The sequence below is a fragment of the Rattus norvegicus genome, chromosome 1, assembly GCF_036323735.1.
Source record: "Rattus norvegicus strain BN/NHsdMcwi chromosome 1, GRCr8, whole genome shotgun sequence".
Classification (NCBI taxonomy): Eukaryota; Metazoa; Chordata; class Mammalia; order Rodentia; family Muridae; genus Rattus; species Rattus norvegicus.
The window spans coordinates 153,867,624-153,893,372 of record NC_086019.1 but is presented as its reverse complement, the minus strand read 5'-3'; the positions used below and the strand labels follow the sequence as shown (position 1 = coordinate 153,893,372).

Sequence of the window (25,749 nt, the reverse complement as noted above, 5' to 3'; positions counted from 1 at the left end):
TCAAGGGAAAGGCTAGGCTGGGGCACCTGCTCCACAGGAAGACATGCACCACTGTTGCCTTCACACAGGTTAGTTCAGAAGACAAGGGTGCTCTGGCTAAGCTGGTGGAAGCTATTAGGACCAATTATAATGACAGATATGACAAGATCCACCGCCACTGGGGAGGCAACGTCCTGGGTCCTAAGTCTGTGACTTGCATTGCCAAATTGGAAAAGACAAAGGCAAAAAAAAACTCACCAATAAACTGAGTTAAATATACACTAAGTTTTCTGTACATAAATATAATTACAGAATTAAAAAATATAATAAATAAAAATTTTAAAAAGTAAGAACTTCTACAATAAATGGCTTTTTTACTCTCTTGCCAATTCCAGAATGCTGGTACATCATTATGGTTTCTTATACTTTCAGTCAGACCCATGAGCATATAGATAACCTGAATACCAGTCACCTTTTTTAAATATTTATGTGTATTACTTTAAATTATGTATAGATATGTGTCTCCATGTGGTATCTATACCTGAGTGCAGGTGCCCATGGAGGCCACAAGCATTACCTCTCCTGAAACTGGAGATGTAGAGACCTGTGAGGTACCTGATGTGGGTGCTGAGAAGACAACTGAGGTCCTCTGGAAAGGCAGTAAGTGCTCTTAACCCCTTATCTCTCTATCTAATTCAGAGACTTGAAAACTATTCCTTGACTCCTCACTTTTCTCCAGCTAACCACATTGTCCATTTCTCTATTCCAGTTTATAACAACCCCCACCCCAATATATTCACTGTCTTTTTCCTCTTTGGTGTTGTGTATACTACTTTAACCAGATAGTAATCTCACTACACGGTTCATGTCACTGTCACTTCTTACCTCCTTACACACACACACACACACTTACTCAGTTCTGAGTCATCATTTAACCCAACATCGCCTTTGATGCTGCTGTGCTACTGAAGCACTTATGTGAGTTAATTATAAATTTTACTAATGTAAGGATAAGACATGTCATTTTATTATAAATTTTATTTGTTGACTCTCAATTTTTTTTAGCTTTTTTAGTTTTTGTCAAATTTTTATGACTACAGCCAACTTGGAATTGGAATTGATGAATGAGTAGTCATAATACTAATATGGGTCCTATAGCTTTATTGAGAAATGCTACCTAACAACCCTGTGTTAAAGCCTTGGTCCCCTGCCCATGGCACTACTGGGTTGTGATGGAAACTTAAAGAGGTAGAACCTTGTTGGAATAAACTACATCATATGGGCATGCCGTCGATGGGCACTGGGACATCAGCCACTTCTGTTCTCCCTGTCCTTCACGACTCAGCAGCCATGCGCTAAGCAGACCTTCGATGCCATGGGATCCCCCATGGTTCACTCCCACAGCACAGGCCCACTTTCCATCAGCTCTTACAAGCCGACATGTGCTAAATCCAACTCGTTATAGCTTCTGTGGCAGTACTACCTTCTGTTTTCCTCTTATACCAGGATGGAAACTGTTTCTTGGTCACTTCCACTCACTCTGTAAGCCAGGCTAGCCTGAAATTCCTGTGTGGCCACGCTGGCCTCAAGCTCACTCGGTAGCCCAGGCCTGGGACCCACGATCCTCCAGCCATCATACGTGAGAAGATGTATGAATTACCACGCCCACCCTGACTACTACACCCCTGCTCGTGCTGAACCTACTCCAACCACAGCAGCTTTCTTTTTTTTTTTTCAAATGCACCAAGAACACTTTCATTTTACCTCAAGGACTTGCTGTTCTGACTAACACCCTCTTCCTTCAAACAGCCAGCGCTTATTCCACAGCCTCCATCTCCTACTTATACATCACTTTAGCATGGAGGGGGATTTCAAGATTCCTTCTTAAAAAAAAAATAAGAATCCGAGCCTAGAGATATTTAGGGCACTTAGCAGAGCATCTGTCTATCGTGAAATAAGTTCTGGACTTGATGACTAATAGTACACGAAATCAGGCATGGTTTTGATTTTGATTTCTTTGATGGCTAAGCATTTTGAACAGTTTTTAAAACATTTCTTAGTGGATCTGGAAGGATTTAAAGGGGGAAGTCAGGGAAGAATATGATCACAATATACTAAAACCATGTATGAAACCCTCAAAGAATGAATAAAATATATTTTTAAACAGGTATGGTGGCACATGCCCACAATGCCAACAGTCAGGAAATAAAGACAGAAACATCAAAAAGTTTAATGTAATCTTCAGCTTCACAGTAAGTTTGAGCCCAGCCTGTGCTACAGTGAGCCTTAGTAGCCTAGGTATTTGATGAGTGGCAGCTACTGAATGATAGACTGGAGTGGTAGGCAGAAAGCATTGCCTTAGAACTCAATGTGGGTTGGTGAAATCTAACACTGGGCAGGTCCTAAGAGCCCTCATCATGAGACATGCTAGCAAACAGAACTTCTGAAACAAATCTATTCTTAAGGAAAGACTACTGAACATCTATCTCAGTTACCATCACCTGTGATGTCTTGGGTCACCAGACTATCAAGCTAATAATAGTGTGTGCCTTAGCTCTGCAAACTTTAGATTACTCTTGGTGGGCTGTGGGCTGAGGATATAAGGTGGCTAAACGACAGTGGTGGCTACACATGTGAAATAGCCCTGAGAGACTGATCCGTCTATGATGACTCTGCTTAAAGCCAGATAGCATTAGCAGTGCAAAGCTGCAGGACAGTAACTGCAAATGAGGTATCTGGTCCTACCCTGCCTCTGGAGGGAGGCTTGTGAAGACAGAGTATTATTGAAGGGGGGTTCCTGATGTTTTTAAACAATACAGTAGCTAGAGTGGTGACATACCCCTACAGTCTCAGCACTCAAAAGGTGGAGAGAGGACTGAGGACGGAAAATACAAGCTAACCTGTGCTGCACAAGATACTGCCTCAAACACCCAAGGGCTGAGAGTGTAACTCCATAGCAGAATACTTGCCTAGCAGGCGTAAGGCTCAAGGCTTGATTCTCCCTAGCAAAGTAAACAATAAGAATATGACAATGATTTCTCAGAGACAAATTCGAGGTTGACTGCACTCTAAACTTAAATGGTGACATTGCCACGGCAATTCCCAACCAATCTCAAATTTAACATCATCCAATGCTGCAAAAGTGGAGCTGACTATAGGCTCAGAGAAACTAAGCAACCCCTCGTTGGAATTTCTGCAAATTCACAGGAGGAGGACTGGAGTAAGCAGTAAATCCTCACATGCCAAGATAATCTGCATGCCAGCAAGTGTTAGGAACCTTTTAGAATCTATCATCACCTTACCAAACACTCAAAATAAGGTGCCGGAAACTGACCAGGTAATACACACTATGGAAGATAGAATATTTAAAATGGGAATTCCCAGAAAATTCAGTAAAATTGATGACAACAAGGAGAAATGTTTCAATAATCTAACAGAGAAACGGGAAGTAAAAGCAAAATAAATGTAAATCAAACACAAAGTATTAACATGAGAGATACATTAATGAACTGTTTAATTTTTTGGATATTTTATGTATTTACATTCCAAATGTTATCCCCTTTCCCCCATCTCCAATAACCCCACCCCCCAACCCCTCACACACACTTCTTTTCGGATGCTCACACTCTGACCCACCCACGCCAACAGCGCACTGGCATTACACTACATTGGGGAAACGAGCCTTCATAGGAACAAGGGCTTTTCCTCCTATTGATGCTGGACAAGGCCATCCTCTGCTACAGTTGGGGCTGGAGTCATGGGTCCTTCCATGTGTACTCATTGGTTGGTGGTTTAGTCCCTGGGAGTTCTGGTGGGGTCTAGTTGGTTGATATGTTGTTCCTCCTATAGAGTTGCAAATCACCTTCAGATCCTTCTGTCTTTTTTTAACTACTTCATTGGGGCTACCTCGTTCAGTCCAATGGTTAGCTGCAACCATCCTCATCTGTATCAGTAAGACTCTGGCAGAGCCTCTCAGGGGACACCCATAACTGGCTCCTGTCAGCAAGTACTTCTTGGCATCAACAATAGTGATTGAGTTTGGTTGCTGCATATGGGATAGATATCCAGGTGGGACAGTCTCTCTTTTCTTCAGTCCCTGCTCCACTCTTTGTCCTTGTATTTCATTCTGTGAGTATTTTGTTCTCCAGGGAAATTTTTCTTGAACAGAATATGAATGGCTTATGCTCTAAGATCAAGAATCGGCAAATGGAACCTCACAAAATTGCAAAGCTTCTGTAAGGGAAAGGACACTGTCATAGGGACAAAACAGCAACCAACAGATTAGAAAAAGGTCTTTACCAACCCTACATCAGATAGAAGGCTAATATCCATTATATACAAAGAACTCAAGGAGTTAAACTCCAGAGAATCAAATAATCCTATTAAAAAATGAGGTACAGAGCTAAACAAAGAATTCTCAATTGAGGAATATCGAATGACTGAGAAGCACCTAAAGAAATGTTCAACATCCTTAGTCATCAGCAAAATGCAAATCAAAACAACCCTGAGATACCACCTCACACCAGTCAGAATGGCTAAGAGCAAAAACTCAGGTAACAGTAAATGCTGGTGAGGATGGGGGGAAAGAGGAACACTTCTCCACTGTCTGTGGGATTGCAAGCTGGTACAACCACTCTGGAAATCAGTCTGGCGGTTCCTCAGAAACTTGAACACAGTACTACCTGAGGACCCATCTCTACCACTCCTGGGCATACCCCCAAAAGATGCTCCAACATATAGCAAGGACATATTCTCCATTATGTTCATAGCAGCTTTATAGCAGCTGAAAAGAACCCAGATGTCCTTCAACAGAGGAATGAATACAGAAAATGTGCTAGATTTACACAATGGAGTACTACTCAGCTATTAAAACAATGACTACATGAACTTCTTAGGTGAATAGAAGGAACTAGAAAATATCATCCTGAATGAGGTAACCCAGTCACAAAAGAACACACATGGTATGTACTAACAGGTAAGTGGATATTAGTGCAAAAGCTTAGAATACCGAAGTAAAAATTCACAGATCATATGAAAGCCAAGAAGAATGAAGACCAAAATGTGGATGCTTCATTCCTTCTTAGAAAGGAAAACATTAAAGGATTTTTTTAAATGTGATATAAGACATCAATTGTAGGGTATCTGGGATAATTAACAAGAGCCAGTGAGATGCTCAGTGGGAAAAGGTGTCTGCTGCCAAGCCTTCCAACCTGAATTCATCCTAGGACCCACATGGTGGAAAGAGACAATCAACTCCTTCAAGTTATCCTTTGGCCACCCCACCACAAATATACATGAACACATACACGCAGGCAGGCAGGCAGGCAGGCAGGCAGGCAGGCAGGCAGGCAGGAAGGCAGGAAGGCAGGAAGGCAGGAAGGCAGGAAGGCAGGAAGGCAGGAAGGCAGGAAGGCAGGAAGGCAGGAAGGCAGGAAGGCAGGAAGGCAGGAAGGCAGGAAGGCAGGAAGGAAGGAAGGAAGGAAGGAAGGAAGGAAGGAAGGAAGGAAGGAAAGGAGAGGCAGGAGGGAGGAAGAAGCAAATGTGGAAGGGATGAATGGAGAGAAGGAGGGAGGGGAGGAGGAAAGGAGGGAAGGAGGGGAAGAAGGGAGATGTTTTACATTTTAAAAAGCAGAGAATTTGAAGATAATTTGAAAATGCACACACGGAGGATAAAAACGGACAAGAATGAAGAGTCTAAAGAAATGTGAGACAAACACAGAAAGTGTAAACATCAGGTAATTGGGACTCAAGAAGGACTTGTGAGTTCTGCGGGCAGGTGGGGATGGGGAGTTAGACTGTGTAGTCAAAGAAACAATAACAGAAAATTTCTCAATAAAGGATATAAATGTACAATATAGAAAAAAGCCAAAAGTCAGGCCAGAAGTGGTTGAGTACCCCATAAATCCTATCACTCTGTAAGCAAAGGCAGGTGGAAACTGTGAGTTTAAGACCAGCCTAATTTATACAGCAATTTCCAAGCCAGACAGGCATACATAGATTCAACAGGAGGAAATAGTTCAAAACATTTTATGTTTACCCAGCATTAGAGCATACAAGTACGAAAAAAAAAAAAACAAATATTAACAGAGCCAAAAGAATCACTCAACTCCAATATCATAATAGTTGGGGACTTAACACCTCCTGCAACATTGAACAGAGCATCCAGAAAGAAAGGTCAAAAAAATAAAAAATGCCAGAGTTGAAGTAGACCCAAGACCAAATAGACCTAGTAGGTACATTCAAAGTCTATAGGCCATGACTTTCAATTCTGCTACTAACATTTTCTTCAATATCACATGAAATATTTTCCAGGACGGATCATATGACAAACCACAAAATAAGTCTCAACAACTTTTTTAAAATTGAAATTATACTGAGTTCTCCTTTGAACACAATGCAATTAAGAAGGCAGTAAAGAGAAGTGTCTTTGCAAACCATACCAATACATGGAAATTCAACAATTCATTTTTGAACAACAGATAAATTAAGAAATAAATCAATAAAAAATATAGTTTTTTGAAACAACTGAAAATGAAGACACGGCACACCAAAATATAGATGTAAAAACTAAAGTATCTAGAAATGAACCTAACCAAAGTATTCTAGTTTTGTTTCTGTTGCTGTGATAAACACCATGTCCGAAACAATCTATTGTAGAAAAAGAATTATTTGGCTTTCCAGCATCATGGGGAAAAGACAATACAGGAACTCAAAGGAGGAGCTTAAAGCAAAACCCAGTGAAAAAATGGAAAATGGCCAGATACCCACCCACACCTACAGCCTGTGTGCTTCTCAGGAAGTCCATAGTAATCAAAGACACATGTGAGAATTGCCCAAATATCCACACCAGCTGAGACAACCATGGGCCCAGCTGACCCACCACCCCCACCACCTCCCAGAACTCCACCCTTCTTTTGGTCTGCTGTTTCCTACCAGGCCAGATCAGTGGCCAGATACCCACCCACATGCCACAGCCAGCTTGCCTCCTAGGAGGAGGTTTTCAGTAGCCAAAGACACAGAGCCCAGCTGTCATGGGGCCCCTGACAAAGCTCCACCTTTCTACTAGTCTGATTTTCCACCCTGGCCAGATCAGTGGGCCTGATGCCCTCCCACACTGGACAGCCTGTCTACCTCCCAGGAGGTCCAAAGTAACCAGGAACAAAGTCTGCCTGCCTCCAAGAGGTCTGAAGTAACCAGTAACACAGGGAGGCCTGCTCTAACCAGAAACACAAGAGGCCCATCCTAACCAGAGACCTCCCTGCCTCCAGGAAACCAGCTTTAGTCAAAGACACCCAGGCCAATTGACACCAGAGATAACCAGATGGCCAGAGGCAAGCACAGGATCATAAGCAACAGAGCCCAATGCAATCCGGCACCATGCAAACCCAGTTCTCCCACAGCAAATCTTGGATACCCTGGATACTCCAGCATGTCTGAAAAGCAAGATAATGATGTAAAACCCCATCTCACGAAGATGATAGAGGCCTTTAAGGAGGATATAAAGAACTCCCTTAAAGAAATACAGGAAAACACAGGTAAGTACATAAAAGCCCTTAAAGAACAAATTTCTTAAAGAAATACAGGAAAATATAATCAAACAGGTGAAAGAATTGAACAAAATGGTCCAAGTACAGAAAAGGGAAACAATAAAGAAAACACAAAGGGAGGCAACCCTGGAAATGGACAACTTAGGAAAGAAATCAGGAGCTACAGATGCAAGCATCACCAACAGAATACAAGAGATAGAAGAGAGAACCTCAGGCATAGAAGATACCATAGAAAATATTGACACAACCATCAAAGAAAATACAAAATGTAAAAAGCTCCTGACCCAAAATATCCAGGAAATTCAAAACACAATAAGATCGAATCTAAGAATAATAGGAATAGAAGAGGATGAAGAAACCCAGTTCAAAGGGCTAAAAAGCATCTTCAACAAAATCATAGGAGAAAATTTCCATAACCTAAAGAAAGAGATGGCCATAAATGTACAAGAAGCCACCAGAACCCCAAATAGTTAGGACCAGAAAAGAAAGTCCTCTCATAATATAGTAATCAAAACACTAAATGCACAGAACACCTGGAGCTGACCTGGCCCCACAGATCTCTGTACCCAACTGTGTGGGGGAGAGAGCTGGACTCTCAGAAGTGTGGGAAAATGCTGAGAGATCAGGGGAGACCACCACTTCTGCTCAAATTCCTGCACAAGAGGAACCTACCTAGAGCCCTCTGAAAACAGGAACCTAGGAGCAGTCAGGAAGAGGATCCTTCTGGTCTCTGCCTATGCCCAGAGCTGAAACCCAGTCACCAAGAACACTGACATACCTGAGAGCAAAAATAAGACCACCACTTCTGCTCCAAGAGACCCACCAGGAGCCCCCAGAACACACAAACCCAGGAGCATGACCCTTTCAGTTTCTGCCTGCACCCTGACCTGACCTCATCCCACAGCTCTCTATATCCAGATCCCTCTGGGAGAAAGCCCGTCTACAGAAGTGGTGACACACAGGCTTATAGGAAGGTCAAGCCACTGTCAGGGAGAGCAAGACCAGCTAACACCAGAAACAACCAGATGGTAAGAGGCAAGGGTGGGAACCTAAGCAAGAGAAACCAAGACTACTTGGCATCATCAGAACTCAGTTCTCCCACCAAAGCAAGTACTGGATATCTGAACACACTGAAAGCAAGATTTAGATTTAAAATCACGTTTGATGATGACGATGGAGGACTTTAAAAGGGACATAAATAACTCCCTTAAAGAAATGCAGGACAACACAGATAAACAAGTAGAAGCCCTTAAAGAGGAAACACAAAAATCCCTGAAAGAATCACAGGAAGACACAACCAAACAGGTGAAGGAACTGAACAAAACCATCCAGGATCTAAAAATGGAAATAGAAACAACAAGGAAATGACAAAGGAAGACAACCCTGGAGATAAAAAACCTAGGAAAAAGATCAGGCATCATAGTCACAAGCATCGCCAACAGAATACAAGAGATAGAAGAGAGAATCTCAAGGGCAGAAGACACCATAGAAAACATTAACATAACTGTCAAAGATAATGTAAAATGCAGAAAGCTCCTAACTCAAAACATCCAGGAAGTCTAGAACAGAATGAGCAGAACAAACCTAAGGATAATAGGTATAGAAGAGAGTGAAGACTCCCAACTTAAAGAGCCAGTAAATATCCCTAACCTAAAGAAAGAGATGCCCATAAGAAGTTCTATAGACTATACAAGAAGCCTATAGAACTCCAAATAAATTTGACCAGAAAAGAAATTCCTCCCATCACACAATAGTCAAAACACAAAATGCACGAAACATAAAAAACAGTAATGGGAAAAGGTCAAGTAACATATAAAGGCAGACCTACCAGAATTATGAAACACAGAATATCCTGGGCAGATGTCATACAGACCCTAAGAGAACACAAATGCCAGACAAGGCTACTATATTCAGCAAAATTCTCAATTAATATAGATGGAGAAACCAAGATATTCCATGATGAAACCAAATTTACACAATATCTTTCCATAAATCCAGCTCTACAAAGGATAATAGAAGGGAAACTCCAACACAAGGAGAGAAACTACACCCTAGAACAAGCAAGAAAGTAATCTCCTCTCAACAAAACCAAAAGAAGAAATCCACACAAACATAATTCTACCTCTAAAAACAAAAATAACAGGAAACAACAATCAGTATTCCTTAATATCTCTTAACATCAATAGACACAATTCCCCAATAAAAAGACCTAGACTAAAAGACTGGATGAATAAAGAGGACCAAGAATTATGCTGCATACAGGAAACATACTTCAGTGACAAAGACAGAGACTACCTCATAGTAAAAGGCTGGAAAACAATTTTCCAAGCAAATGGTACCAAGAAACAAGCTGGTATAAACATTCTAATATTGAATAAAATTGACTTTCAACCAAAAGTTATCAAAAACGATAAGGAAGGACACTTCATATTCATCAAAGTAAAAATCCACCAAGATGACCTCTCAATCATGAATATGTATGCTCCAAATGCAGGGGAACCTACATTCATAAAGGAAACCTTACTAAAGCTCAAAGACACATTGTGCCTCACACAAGAATTATGGGAGACCTCAGAAGATTAAAGGATCTCCCATGCTCATGGGTTGGTAGGACTAACATAATGAAAATGGCCATCCATCCTACCAAAAGCAATCTACAGATTCAATGCAATTCTTCACAGAAATGGAAAGAGCAATTCTCAACTTCATATGGGAAAACCAAAAAACCCAAGATAGTCAAAATAATTCTCAGCAATAAAAGAACTTCTGAGGAAATCACCATCCCTGACCTCAAGCTGAACTATAAAACAATAATGATTAAAAATAAAACAAAACAAAATAGCATGGTATTGATACAGAAACAGGTTGATTAATGGAATAGAATCAAAGACCCGGAAGTAAACCCACACATCTACTGACACTTGATCTTTGACTGTGAAGCCGAAAACATACAGTGGAGAAAAGAAAACATCTTCAATAAATGGTGCTAGTCTAACTGGTACTCTGTATGTCAGAGAATGAAAATAGATCCTTGTTTATCACCCTGCACAAAACCCAAGTTCAAGTATATCAAGAACCTCAACATAAAACCAGATGTACTGAATCTAATAGCCAAGAAAGTGGGAAAGAGCCTCAAACTCATTGGCACAGGGGGTAATTTCCTGAACAGAACAATGGCTCAGGCTCTAAGATCAGCAATCGATAAATGGGACCTCATGAAGCTGAAAAGCTTCTGTAAGGCAAAAGACACCATCAACAGAACAAATCGGCAACCTACATATTGGGGGAAAAAATTCCTCACTAACCCTACATTTGACAGAGAGCAATATCCAAACTATATAAAAAACTCAAGAAATTTATCTCCAAAGTGCTTGCTGACAGGACCCTTTTATAGCTGTCTCCTGAGAGGCTCTGCCAGAGCCTGACAAATACAGTCAGAGGCTCACAGCCAACCACCGGATGCAGCACAGGGACCCTGATGAAGGAGTTAGAGAAAGGACTGAAGGAGCTGAAAGGGTTTGCAACCCATTAGGAAGAACAACAATATCAACCAAGCAGACCCACCCACCCCCCCAGAACTCCCAGAGGCTAAAACACCAACCAAACAGTACACATGGAGGGACCCTTGGCTCCAGCTGCATATGTAGCAGAGGATGGCATTGTCTGGCATCAATAGGAGGAGAAGCCCTTGGTCCTGTGAAGATTCAATTTCACCAGTGTAGGGGAATGCCAGGGCAGTGAGGTGGGAGTGGCTGGAGGGGGCACCCTCATAGAAGCAGGGGAGGGGATGGGAGAAGGGAGTTCCGGAGGGGAAACCAGGAAAGGGGATAACATTTGAAATGTAATACATAAAATATCAAATAAAAAAAAGAGGTACACAGCTAAACAGAAAATTTACAACAGAAGAATCTCAAATGGCAGAGAAGCACTTAAAGAAGTGTTCAAAGTCCTCCATCAGTGAAATGCAAATCAAAATGACCCTGAGATTTCACCTCAAACCAATCAGAATGGCTAACATAAAAAACACAAGTGATAGCATATGTTGACAAGGATGTAGAGAGAGGAACACTTTTCCATTGCTGGTGGAATTGCAAGCTGATAGAACCACTCTGGAAATCAAGCTGGCAGTTCCTCAGAAAACTGAAAATAGTTCTACCTGAAGACCCAGCTATATTCCTCTTGGCATATACCCAAAATATGTCCCAACGTACAACAAAGACACATGCCCCACCATGTTCATAGCAGTCTTATTTGTAATAGTCAAAAGCTGGAAACAACCCAGATGTCCGGCAGCTGAAGAATGGATACAGAAAATGTGGTTCATTTACACAATGGAGTACTGTTCAGCTATTAAAAAAGAGGACATCATGAATTTTGCAGACAAATGGATGGAACTAGAAAATATCCTGAGTAAGATAATTCAGACCCAAAAAGAGATACATGGAATGTGCTCACTGATTAGTGGATATTAGCCAAAAAGTACAGAATACCTAGAACACAACCCACACACCATAAGAAATGTAATAAGCAGAAAGACCCAAGTGAGGATGTTTCAATTCCACTTAGAAGGGGGAAAGAAATATTCATAGCAGGCAGAGGGAAGGAGGAACCTGAGTGGAAGAGGAGGGAGGGGAGAGAGAACAGGATCAGGTATGGCCGGGTTGAGGGAGGAGGGAGCCAGGAGAGAAGCCCAGAAGGCCAAGAGATAAGCAGCATGGGAGGATGAGAGGTGGGGGGGGCCCTCTAGAAAGTACTGAAGACCTGGGAGGTGATAGACTCTAAGGACTCAAGTGGGGTGACCTTAGACAAAGTGCCCAACACTGGGGATAGGGAACTCGAAAAGCCCACCTACAGTAGATAGACAGGACCTCAAGCAGAGGGACAGGGTTACTAACCCGCAGTCAAATTGTCTTTCTGACCCAGAACTGTTCCTGTCTAAAAGAACTACAGGGACAAAAAAAGGGAGAAGAGACTGAAGAAAAGGCTGTCCAATATAGAGACTCAGCTTGGAATCCATCTCATGGGCAGGTGTCATGGCCTGACACTATTACTGATGCTATGCTGTGCTTAGAGAAGGGGGCCTGGCATAGCTGTCCCCTGATAGGCCCCACCAGCAGCTGACTGAGACAGAGACAGTCACCTATACCCAACCACTCAACTGAAATCAGGGACCCCTATGGTTGAATTAGGGAAGAACTGAAGAAGCTGAAGGGCAGAGCAACCCTATAGGAAGACCAGCAGTCTCAACTTACCAGACCCCAGGGAGCTCCCAGAGACTGAGCCACCAACCTGGGCCATACACATGCCAGTCCAAGGTCCCTGGCACAAATATAGCAGAGGTCTGCCTGGTCAGGCCTTATTGGCAGAAGAGGTGCTTAACCCTTGAGAGACTTGAGACCCCAGGGAAGGTGGAGGGGTGATGGGGGGCAGCACCCTCTTGAAGGCAAGGGGGAGGAATGGGATGAGGAACTCTGGAGGGGGGGGCTGGACTGAAAGAGGAAATAAATAAAATAAATAAATAAAATAAATAAATAAATAAATAAATAAATAAAATAATAAAACTGAAATGAAACACTACTCACTGGCATGCTCTTAGTTAAGCTACGTTTCTTATACAGCCAAGGCCCACCTGCCTAGGAATGACACCACCCACAGTGGGCTGGGCTCCTACTGCTCTCACAGACATGGCCACTGATGGAGCTAAATCTTCCTTTGAAATTCCTTCTGTCTGACTGTGCCAATTTTACAACCAAAATTAACAATTACACAAAGATATGAAAGATTTTCACAATGAAAATTTAAAAACATTGATAAAACTATGGAATATAAAAAATGTAAGAGATATCAAATGCTCATAGATTGGAAGAATCAACATTGTGCAATTGTCCCTATAACTTATTGAGATGTATAGATTCAATGTAATCTCTATCAGAAAGCTGGTGACATTTTTCACATAGCTAAAAATACAATTCTCAAATTACACAAAATGACAAAATTTAAAAAGAAGCCAAAGGGTAAAGAAGCAGAATATATTATATGACCTGGTCTCAAAACATTAGTGCCTTGCTTTAGAAATCAAAACTGGCATGGTATATAAACACAGTCACATAGACCAACATTATAGAGTAGAAAGGCAATTCTGAAATTAAGAAAAACCATGGAAACCAGGCAAGGTAGTACACACCTTTAATCCCAGCACTTAGGAGGCAGAGACAGGTGGACCTCTGAGTTTGAGTCCAATCCATTCTACAGAGCAAGTTCCAGGACAGCTGAGCTACACAGGAGACCCTGTCTGAGAGAGAGAGAGAGAGAGAGAGAGAGAGAGAGAGAGAGACAGAGAGAGAGACAGAGACAGAGAGACAGAGACAGAGACAGAGACAGAGAAAGAGAGACAGAGACAGAGAGACAGAGACAGAGAAAGAGAGACAGAGAGAGAGAGACAGAGAGGCAGAGAGGCAGAGAGAGAGAGAGACAGAGACAGAGACAGACACGGTGGAGGGTAGAGGAAGGAAAGACAGAGACAGAAAAAAGAAGGAAGGAAGGAAGGAAAACCTATGAATCTACAGTCAAGTGATCTGAGAGAAAGTTCCTACTAAGAATACACATCAATAAAAAGGCAATTTTTTCCTAAATATTGATAAGAAATCATTATCCACATAAAGAAGGAAACTAGGTCCCTATTTCTTCATGTGTGAGGGAAAGAGTCTACAAGTTGATAAGTTTTCATACAATATATTTTTATATTCCCAGATCCTTTCCACCTTCCTACCTACCCAACTTTATGGTCTTCCACCCCCTTCTCTGTCCCTGGGGGAAAAAAACTCTGAAAACAAGAAGGAATAGAACAATAAGACCAAAAAAAAAAAAAAACCATGAAGTTTGTTTTTGTGTTGGCCAACTAACTACTCCTGGACATGAAAGCTGCCTGGAGTGTGGTTGATATACCCATTGACCCTCCATTAGAAAAAACGGCTTTGTTTGCCAGCAGGTATCAACTGCAAAGACCTTCATGTGTCTACTTGCCCCATCAGTCTTGGAACCCTGTCTGGATTGAACCTGGACAGGTCTTATGTGTGCTGCCACAGTCTCTTGTGGGCTCAGGTATATCAGACCTGTTGTGAACAGAGACACTGTTTCTTTGACTCATCCATCATCTCTGGCTCTTACAATCTTTCCATTCCCTCTTCCATAGATCCTGGAGCTATAAAGGAAGGAAACTGATGAACATAGCCATTTAGTATTCAGTATTCCAATGCCTCGCAATCTCTGTATATTGTGCGGTTGAGGATCTATGTTGGTTCCTATCTATTTCAAGGAGCTTCTCTGGTGAGGGTTAAGCAAAGCTAGTCTACAGGTATGTCACTAGAAGTCATTTTATTGCTATGTTCCTTTAGCAAAATAATAATAGTATACTTTTTCCTAGGCCCATGACCTTAGTATCTAATCTCAGATTCTTGGCCACAGAGTAATGCCAGGTATGAGATCTATCTCATTGAGTGAACCATTAACCAAATCAAAAAGTGATTGGTTGATCCCATAACACTGGAGCCACTGTTACACCAGTATATATTTTGTAGGTCTCTGTTGTAGGTGTCAGGGTTTGTAGCTGGGTGATACTGATGATTGTCTTTCTCCTCTGGTAGCATGCAGAGTATCTTCCAGCACAATGAATGCTAATTTGCTAGTCAGCAGGAGTGAAACTTCCAGCTGGGCACCAGATTGAGCGTCTCCATTTTCAATGACATGAGTACATGTTGTCTTTATCACTAAGTCTTGAAACTAGTTTGTCTGTTTTTTGTTCCCTCTGCTCATTGTGTGGCATTTCTGTAGCTATTTGTTTTAGTCTTTTACTCTTGTAAAGGGCAATTTTCAAAACCATACCGACGACATTCCTAGAATCTCATCGGCAATGTAATTTGAGTTCTGAGGGAGTGTCATTTATTTAACATTTATGCTTTAACTACTCAAAAAGAACATTATACTGACTCAAAATAGATGAATGTTTTCCAAACCAACAAACCTCATGCTGCTCATCTCACTGTGAGAAAACCCTGACACTTAAAATGCTAGGGTGGACGAAAACCAGATGGTCAGATAGACTCGGGTGTCAGCAGCTAGGGCCACAAGTGTCACTGTTTATGTTGCTTTTGATTAGTGTCAGTGATCACCAACTGGTGTCAGCCTCATTCTGTCTTTCAAGCCTCCTCTGGTTTATGGAAGATGGATCTTGAGGGTAATCTAAAACTACATAGCTGTGCAATGATTATAAATTACACACACACACACACACACACACACACACACACACACATGCACACACACATATGCACTCACACATGCACACACACACACAAAGGCATGATAATAAGGATTTTGTCTTGTCACACACATAAAATCTGCTTGCAGAACTTTAGGAGTGGAATTAACATAGAAAGTTTTGATCATCATGCAAGCTAGAACATTCTAATTGATGCCCATGTCAATTGTCACTTCAATTGTTGGCATGATGATCTCACATTTTACATTTTCTTCACTAAGGAAAATATACCTTCATACAAATCATAAGTATACTCACAAAAATAAAATAAAATTCAGATTACTTAGGGTACTTACAAGAAGAAATGAAGAGAAAGTGACATTTTTCCACATGTGTAATTTCTGCATAAACTATGCAATACAAGGACAGTCTGAATGTTACATAATTGGCATTGTAGGTAATCATGTGTCTGTTAATTAGCTCAATTCTATTGTATGTGGTGTAAGAATAGAATTGCCCAAAAGCTATAAATAATTTGAGGTGGGTAATTTAAAATTAAAACCGGGAATGGCAATAATGCTAAGGAGTAATCTTTTAGAAAACGAAAGCATTTTCCAGAACTGACAAACAAATGAATCGTAGACCATAGGAGTGATATCATTAGCAAAACTAAGTGCAGCATACGATAGATGGTAAAGTGAACGTAAGTTCAGCACACAATAGAGGGTAAAGCTATTGTAATATCAAAAATCGATAGTAAATCATTTAAATAATGGAATCCCTTTTACAGACATTTATTCGATATTTTTACAATTTAGGATGCATTATCTGATTCCCACTGCTGGCAAGTCACATTGTGTCTATTTCACATGAAGTGTAAATTCACCAATTCAAGATTACAGAACTACTAAATAACAGATTCGTACCTTAATCCTAGTGCTTTGGGTTCCAAATATAGTGTTCATTCCACAAAACCCTTCTTAATCCTCCAAGAAGTCCCATTTCTTTGGAAAGCAAGTTTGATTGTCTTAGTTAGGGTTGCTGTGCCTGTAAAGAAACATCTCTCCCAACGGAAAAGGATTTATTTGGCTTATACTTTTATCTCACTGTTCATCATCACAGGTAGTCAGAACAGAAACTCAAACAGGGCTAGAAGCTTGAGGCAGGAGCTGATGCAGAGGCCACGGGGGAGGGCTGCTTATTGGTTTGTTCCTGTGGCTTGCTCAGCCTGCTTTCTTATAGAAGCCAGGACCACCATCTCAGGCATGGAACCATTCCCAATGGACTGGGCCCTCCCCCATCGATCCCTAATTAAGAAAATGCCCTACAGGTTAGCCAAATTTTATTGTGGTAATTTCTGAATTGTGGTTTCTTCTTTTTAGATAGCTGTAGCTCAGTGGTTCTCTATCTTCCTGATGTTGTGGCCCTTTAATACAGTTCCTCATGTTGTGGTGACTCCAATCATAAAATTACTTCATTGTGACTTCATAACTGTAACTTTGCTACTGGTATGAATCATGATGTAAATATCTGATATGCGGGACATCTGATATGCGACCCCTGTGAAAGGTCGAGAACCACTACTTGTGCCACCAGGTTATGTCAAGTTGATGTAACACACTCTGGCACATTGATTATTCAGACATTAATTATATTTATGAATTCTAGAATATTGAATTAAATGCCAAATATCTAACTTTCATGTATGTATATTAAATTAAGAACTACATTAATAACATAAGTAAAATAGTCCTATTATTCCATAAGATGAATAAAAAGATTTTTATTCATTAATCGTGTATTTAATACCTCAGCATTTTTCAGACACACTGGGTACTCAATATTGAACAGAAGAGTACATTACAGACATTTTATTCTGAAAGTAAAATTAAATAATAGGCCAAAATAAAGGACTTAACTAGTATATAATGGTGTGGTAAGACACTAGATGCTAGAAAAGCCAAGACGTTGACTGCATAATAAGTTTTGTCTAACACCCAAGAAGGAGGGCCAAGACACAGAAGACTGAAAGATGTATAATCGCGTATAATCATACTTTTAGTTTTAGATAGATCATTTTAACTACAACCTGATATGTCTACCTATATCAGCAATAATAAGTTTTCTTCACACTGTATGACTATATGAAAAAATTGAGTAGCCACAACTCTTTATCATTACTTATTAGACACGACTAGAAAATAAGCACTTTATTATGAAATATTTGTGATGGAATAACATCTGTAATTCAAAACTCAGGAGGCTGAGGCAAGAGAGTGGCAAGTTTGAAGCCAGCCAGGACCATGTAGCTCTAGCCTTGCCTTGAAAAAAGCAAAAGGGAAGATAAGGGAAGGGAAGAAGGGAAGGGAGGCAAGGGGAAGAAGGTGAAGGGGAGGGAAAGGGGAAGGAGGGAAGTAAGAGAAGGAGGGAGAAGGAAAAGTAGAGGAAGGTAAGAAGGGAAAATGGTAGGGGAGGGGAAAGGGAAAGCAGAGGGGAGGGAAGGAAATTTGCATTTAATTCTTATTGATGAAGTTGTTTTGTTCTATTTCAAAACAAGGATCTTCATATGAAAATAAACAAGAATAACAATAGAAAAGTTACTGTCATCAGGTCTTTGTGTGTACATGTACATGTGCCTGTGTGTGCATGTGTGTTTCTTGTGGTTTTTTTTTTCTTTGTTTTCATTTTATCATTCTGGTTTGTTTGTTTATCATGTTTGCCTGGTTTGCTTTCTAAAGAAAAAAGGAGAAACAGACAGTATATGGAATTGAATGGAGGGGGAGAATCTTCTAGGAGGAGTTGGGGGGAGGGGGTCAGAATATATTATATAAAAATGTGGTTTTCAAATTTAAAATACAGTTATTAAATTTTACCCTTTAAGATAATGAAGGTCCGGTGTATTAGCTCAAGGGATAGTACTTGCCTTCACACCTGATGCCTGAGTTCAATCACAGAAACCTACATAAAAGGAGAACAAGAGTATAGACTCTACGAGTTGTCCTCTGACCTACTCCTGTGTGGCACACCATACATTCCCCTATACATATATATCATACATGCCATTTTTTAAAGTGAATCGCATGTTTTGAGCCAGCAGGCACTTACTGATGAGCTTAGTTTGGAGATCCGAGTTCACTCCTTAGGACCCACATGGATGGAAAAGAGAACAGACTCCCCACAGCTATCCCTGGTCCTCCATACGTATCCACATACACACATGCACAATCACACACTAAAAATGTTTTAAACTGTATTCACTTTTTTAATAATATAACAAAATGTGTCATTTTATTATTAACAATATAACCTAGTATTTGTTAGGCAATGCCAAATATTATGCATATAACATCGTATCTAGTCTACACAAGCATCCCAAGAAATACTACTAGATATATTTGCAAATGAGGAAAGTTTAGGCCAAAATAAATGAAGTTCCTCGTTAGCTTTCAGTCTATAAAACAAAACACTGAGAAAAATGAATGTAAAAGAAAAAAAAAGGTTATTTTGGCTCATGACTTTGAAGATTTTGGCCCATGCTCACTGGAGCCTGTTTCTTTGGACCCGTGACAAAGTAGTTGATCATGTGAGTCACCTCATGACTGGCAGGTAGTAAAATAAAAATGTCAGAGAGGGGGGATAAGAGATCCTAAAGCCCCTCAAGGGTGAATCCACAATGATCTGCTATCCTTCCACTAGACCTTACCTTCCAGGTAAGGCAACCAAGGCTGGTTTACAAGGGCTGGTGACCAAGCCTTCAGTGGATGGACTTCCTGGAGACGTGTCAGCTCAAATTGTACCATTGCCTGTGGCTCTACGACTAGCAAAGCATTAGAAATAAGAATAAAACTTGGTTCTATCTGGTACCAAAGCCCATACTTTCATGAGTACACTGTTGCTGTCTTCAGACTCACCAGAAGAGGGCAGCAGATCCCATTACAGATGGTTGTGAGCCACCATGTGGTTACTGGGAATTGAACTCAGGACCTCTGGAAGAGCCGTCAGTGCTCTTAACCCCTGAGCCATCTCTCCACCCCCAAGCCCATACTTTCGTGTTATACCATATTGTCACTTTGCCTACCAGGGAAGGAGCACAGTCTTTCCTCTTTTTATATCACCCTAAGAAATTACAGGCTACTCCCACACTGCAAACCATATAAAAGATAATATACTTCAACAAAGACCTATTGACCACAATATTCTATGAAAGCAAATGACACTAGTATAAAATGGTGGGTTGCTCCTCTCGTATCAACCATGTTTTCAAACAATAACTAGAACCTTTGAAGAGAAGAGTGGCAAGCATGAAAAATAAGTCATAATCAACAGAAAAGATGAAGATGGCAAATTGCTAAAAAAGGTTTCTATCCAGCTATCCACTAAAATATGTGTCCCACTTTTAACAACTAAAAAAAAGACGAAAAGAAAAATTGAGTTAGAATTTAAATAGTAGGGATAATATCTGGACAAACAGAGGCAGATGTTGGTTACAAATTATAATTATTTTGAACATGTTGTAGCTTATAAATCGCTTTAGCATCTGTCAATGAGAAATAATGCTCAGAAGGAATATTTACCCTATGTATTTAAAAACACACTGTGGCACTTTCTATTTGTGATCACTTGTGTCAGCATCATATCTGAGCAATGTCGCTCCCAAAGCTGGACCCCTATCACCCATGGGAGGGAACTTGACTCTGGATGTAACCCACTATCCAAAAGATTTATTCTAACAACACTTTCCTATTCATAGAGCAGTTTTTACATGAACTAGGTACTTGACTCTCATAACCATCTTCAGAAGTAGTATTAGCACAGTTATGTTCTAAAATGAAGAATTTAAAGTTCGACTCTTGATTTTCTTCATGTAACTTTAGCCAGATTCTCCCAAAACACTGGACTCCAGTACCCATCAGTCTCTGCTGCACTCAGCATTCCAGAGCATCACACCTTACAGGGAGGAGAGCATTGGACGAGCCTCTCGTACTAGATCTGCCGCGCGCTTTAGAAAAGTGAGCTTATACATATTATTCGGTGAGGGAAAAGGTTACAAATGGTAAGATAGAAAGGGAGTTAAAGGAGTGGATTTTACAGGCCACTTGGCATCATGATAAAAAAGACACGTCAGGTTTTCTATATTTGGGAGACTGACACTTAGAGAAGGTAAAGTTTTTTCTCTCCTCAAATTTCTCCATTTCGTTTCTTGGTACTTTACTGCCAAGACAGGGCATGTGCCAGGAAACACACAAATACACACAGACACACATACACACAAACACACACACACACACGCACATACACACACACAAATTAATTTTAAGTTATTCCAGTTTTGCTTTTAAAAAACTAAACCCTCAAAATAGTTTGTCACAGAGATAAGAGATTCTCAAGTACAAAGAGGAGAATTTCTTGTGGTCTTTCCTTACTTTAAATAAAAACAACTAAAACACACGCGCGCGCATGCGCACACATGCACACACTCACACACACACACACATGCGCACACATGCACAAACATATACACACGCACAAACACACATGTGCTCGCACATGCACACATGCACACGCACAGACACATACACACACACACACACACACTCCCCTACGGCAACAAGAATTGGCTTGGTAGGCTCTTCTTCCCATCAGCATTGCTACAAGGCAACAAGACTCAGAAAAGAATGACATCATAATCTGTGTAAGCAAACGTCAATGCAGAAATTCTATAAAATAAGTTTATAACTTAGAAGCAGAATCTCTATCAGACCAGGAACAACTATCTAGATACAGAAACTCCTATCTCAGAGGTAAAATTTATATATATTATATATATACATATATATATTATATACTTACATATATTATGTACTTATTCACACATAAACACAGGAGCATATATACCCCACAGAGTACCACACATTCCAATGGAACTCAACATAACTTCAGTAAAGTAGAAGAAATCTCAAACCAATAGAATTATTGTGTTCACTACTCAGTGACTAAGCATAAAAATTAAATTTGAAATGTAGAAATTTGTATTTCCTAAATAATCTAAATGTATACGTCAAGAGTCCAAATAGAGGTTGGCAAGATGACCAGCTGGTAAGGTCATTGCCACCAAGCTTGAGGACCTGAGTTCCATCCCTGAGACCCACATGGTAGGTCACATCAGGACAGAACCAACTCCTGCAAGCTGTCCTCTGGCGTTTATACATTCATCATGGGACATTCGTATATGTGTGCACACAAATGCACAATAAATAACTGTGATTTTAAATTTAAAAATCATCTAATCTACAGTTATCTTATTATATATTTTTCTAGCCTGATACTCTGAGAATGGTCTGGTCCTTTGCACTGGATCCTGCTGGAGCTGTGGAAGAAGAGGAAGAGCAGAAGGACAGAGATGATGGCATTAGAGACTATGATGACATAAATCACAGTACAGGGAACAATGACTTGAAACAGCATCTTGTCTTTTCTACCTTGACTATGTTCTATCATTTTCTGTATCTTTCGTTAAATATTACATCTTCCCTCCATGGCCTTGAGTCCTCTTCCTCTATTTCCATGGCAGAGTATGTTAGCATAGCCATGCAATGTTAAAATTGCTCATTTCCACATCCATACCCCAATAGATTTCAAGAGTGATATGGTCAGAAACTGGAGAGATGACTCACAATGGTTAGGAGCACTGGCTATTCTTGCAGAGGGCCCATGTTCAGTGTCCAGCATCCACATGGGGACTCAGCCACCTGTCACTCTGGAGGACTAGACATTCTCCTGGCCTCCACAGCCACCAGGCATGCATCAGGGCACGCATAAACATAAATGCAGACAAAACATTCATACATACAAAAATCATTTTTAAGTTTTTAAAAAGAATCATAAAAGTAAAGATGGAATACCATTTGCCTCTTTAAAACACATTGGATAGATGGTAGGAACACAACAGACACTCACTGGGTGATAAAGGATTGAGTATTAAATTTCTGCATATGTTTACCTTTTAAAATAATGTAATCATTACCTATGAAGGCTAATAAAATAGAATCTAGTAAATTTCTTTCAACTCTTACTAGCAAACTACAATGATAAAGCTCTCCTAGAACTCCAGAATGATATTCCTCACTCCAATAAAACCTTGGACCCTTACCCCAACAGGGTTAGGTAGATTCTCAGGGAGTAACAAGATGGTATTGTCAGAAGAGACATGCTACAAAGTCTTATCCACAGTCTTTGGAAGTTTAGTTTAATAATTCATTTTTAAGGATTTTTCTACCTTGCATTATTCTTCTTGATCTTCTTAGCTTGTTGCTTTGTTTTTGAGACAACTCTGAAGTTAGAGCTGTTCTGAAGCTTACTGTGTAAACCTGAGTAGCCTCAAACCTATATCAATCCTCCTGCCTCATCCACCTAAGAAAGTGGATAACAGGTATGAGACACCAGGAGTAGCTCTTGATCAAAAAAGCCTAAAATAAATGGGGTCAGAACAACAGTTTCATAATAGAGGTGACTTGGCCATAGTTCTTGAAATAGCTTTGCAAGACATTCTAAAAACTGAACCCATGCAGAAAGCTTACTAGCTAGAATTTGAAATGGCTGGACAGAAGAGTCTAGGCAAAACTCCTGACCCTTTGCTGACAAAGCAGCCTCCATGGAGGCTGCAGAACCTTTGTATCTTGACGGCTACAAATTACTGAGCAGGAACTGTGGCTAGGAAATAGCCTGTGCTCGCAATATAAAAGGTGTTATGCATCCCAGCCTTATGATAAAATATTTGGTAATCATTGACATGAAAACTATAAATATTTAAAAACAGGATATAAAGAGAAGATATGAATAAAAATAATAGTATTCTTATAGATCAGTGAATGTAGTTACATAATAATGAGAGATCAGACATGAATGAACTGAATGCTTTAATGCAACATTTTTAAGCCCTGTGTGTGTGATGTGTGTGTGTGTGTGTGTGTTCTCTGACTCTGCTACACAAAAAAAGTAATTAGTTAGCAATCCTAAAATGAAGATTAAATGCCCGATTTTTGAATGGAGCACAGAGCAGTTTCCGCAAAACTGAGCATGTCACAACTTATGTAAAACGTAATTACAATACTAGTTGCAATTTTCTCAATATATAACATGTATAAAATAAAAGCAATTACTACAAAAATTTATTTCATAACTGTTATTTGATTTCCATCGTACACCTAAATCACTACGTGAACACAAAAATATTCTTTTATTTCTCTGTTCTGAATATTCTCTCCTTATGACTCCTGGATTAATGGTTGTTTTCCAACATCAAGAATCTATGACTACACTATTTCCAAACCTTCTCTACCTACACTGAAAAGACTACTTCAGAGACATCCATTGTAAATTATTTACTTAGAGAATACTCAAACCTTTGACAATTTTTTTCGGTCTTTTCTGGGCAGATCCAAGGCATAACTCTTTCAAGTTTTATTAGTTTTGAGAAAAACACGAAGGTGAACATGAAGTTTGGGGGACTAGAAAAGGCATCTAGATAGAGCCCTGCCAAGGCGAATGTGAGAGGTCAAAGATAAACTTAGAAACATGAATGCAAAGGGAAAACAGCAGCCACGCAGGAACCATCAACACACTCGTGCATAGGTGCTCCTATTCATAACATCCAAAAACTGCCTTAACTTAAACTTAGCACAAGCTGGAAGCCAAATGAGGCAGCACACCTCTGTAATGCAAGCACACCAGAGACATAACAGCAAGGTCGAGAGCTCAGAAGGCAACAGAAAGACATGACAGGGAGGTAAAGAGTAGACACAGATAATAGTGAGATGCAAGTGTAAGTCAGAGGGACAACAACTAGGTTAATCCATAAAGTACTGGAAACAAATAATGAAGGAAGAAAATGTTAAATGAAGAAAGGATACAAAGACTAGTCATAAGGTTCCTTCGCCGGATAAAGTCAGAAACAACACTTTTAAGAATATAGTCAGCCAAAAGCCAGGCTATAAAAGACTATGGCCAGGAAATATCAATCTCAATTTTAAGCACACCAGTAAGATATAAGGCATCATCATGTTTTAGATTTCTGAATTATATACAGCAAAATATAAAATTTCCAGTTTCCTTTCTGAAGATACACTGTCAATGCATGTATATGAAAACAACATTTCGGTATATGGTAAACTTGCCTTCATATGAACCTGATTATACACTGAGAACATCTGCAAAACATCAGGAGTAGAAGTACAGAAGCATAAAAGACGCCCAGAAGAAAACTAGGGCAGTTTTACAAAATCACAGAAATGAAAGGGATCTATCACAAGTAAGTAAAAGGAATTATTTTCTTCCCCGTATATAATAATAAGTAAGTAAAAGGAATTATTTTCTTCCCCGTATATAATAATTATGATTTTCTTAAAGTTGAAAAACAAAACTGCATTGCACTAAAAATTCCCATTAGAACTTAAACCAGCATTTCCTACAGAAAGCATGATGCCCAAACAGCCACTAACTTTTGTTCGAGGATTAATAACTCAACGTGGCATTCTTTCGTTCAATTCAAGGACTGTCTTCAGCTCTCCATGATCTTGATATCTTTCCTTGAATTAATGCTACATTTTCACAAACAAAAATATGCCAAAGATTGTTCTATAGGTTCAATTGTGAGTAAATCAATCTACTACTACAGATAATAGAATCCTGAAGTTTAAAAAAAAAATACTCAAGGAAACAATTGTAACAACAAAACAAAAGAGTCTTCAGTTGACAAAACAGGTCTGTAAAAGTGTGCAGAGACAAGGGTAGGTGGGAGAGGTGAAATTGATGTATTTGACAGAGTGGTTATCTTAAATCACAGTGAGTCTAGCTCCTTCTAGCATATCTACACCCTGTTGCAATAAACTGAGAAAAGCATTCTAAGAATGAAGGACAGTCTTCCTATAGAATCTAATTTTACATCTCAAACACTTTTCTTATATTGTA

The 25,749-nt window shown here is 40.0% G+C and overlaps 1 protein-coding gene across 7 annotated transcripts in view; it reads right to left on the bottom strand.

Annotated features, from left to right (window-relative positions):
* Dlg2 (discs large MAGUK scaffold protein 2) overlaps window positions 1-25,749 on the bottom strand; it is a 2,051,694-nt gene that overhangs the window by 2,022,866 nt on the left and 3,079 nt on the right. The window lies entirely within an intron of this gene.